We start from the raw sequence: 437 nt of genomic DNA, 5'->3' as shown, positions 1-437 counted from the left end.
GCTTAGCCCTGACCAGGGGAACCCAAATAACCCAATTAATTGATGGTGAGCTGGGATAAGAGATCTGTACGGTCCTTATTACACAATCCAACAAAACAGAGATAGCTCAGAACTGTCCTATTGGCATGTTTCCGGCCTACGTGGGACAGAGTTCATAGACCTTTACACCATGAGCTATGCTGTACGGTGGTTTCTTGATAATGGCCATTCCAAAAGCTGATGGAAGCCACCACAGTATACCAAATCACTTAAAAAAAAAAAAAACGGATGCACAGGACTCAAGACTTACACCTTTGGTGGAACTAAATTCCCCTTATTAGATGCTACTTTCAGACTCAAGTTCTTCCATCATAAAATTTTTAACAGAACAATCCGTCTAAAAAGCAGGTAAAGTAGGGGCGCCTGGTTGGCTCAGTCAGTAGAGCATGCGACTCTTG

Source organism: Phoca vitulina, unplaced genomic scaffold (assembly GCF_004348235.1).
Source record: "Phoca vitulina isolate PV1807 unplaced genomic scaffold, GSC_HSeal_1.0 scaffold37, whole genome shotgun sequence".
Classification (NCBI taxonomy): Eukaryota; Metazoa; Chordata; class Mammalia; order Carnivora; family Phocidae; genus Phoca; species Phoca vitulina.
Note: the sequence above shows the minus strand (reverse complement) of the source record.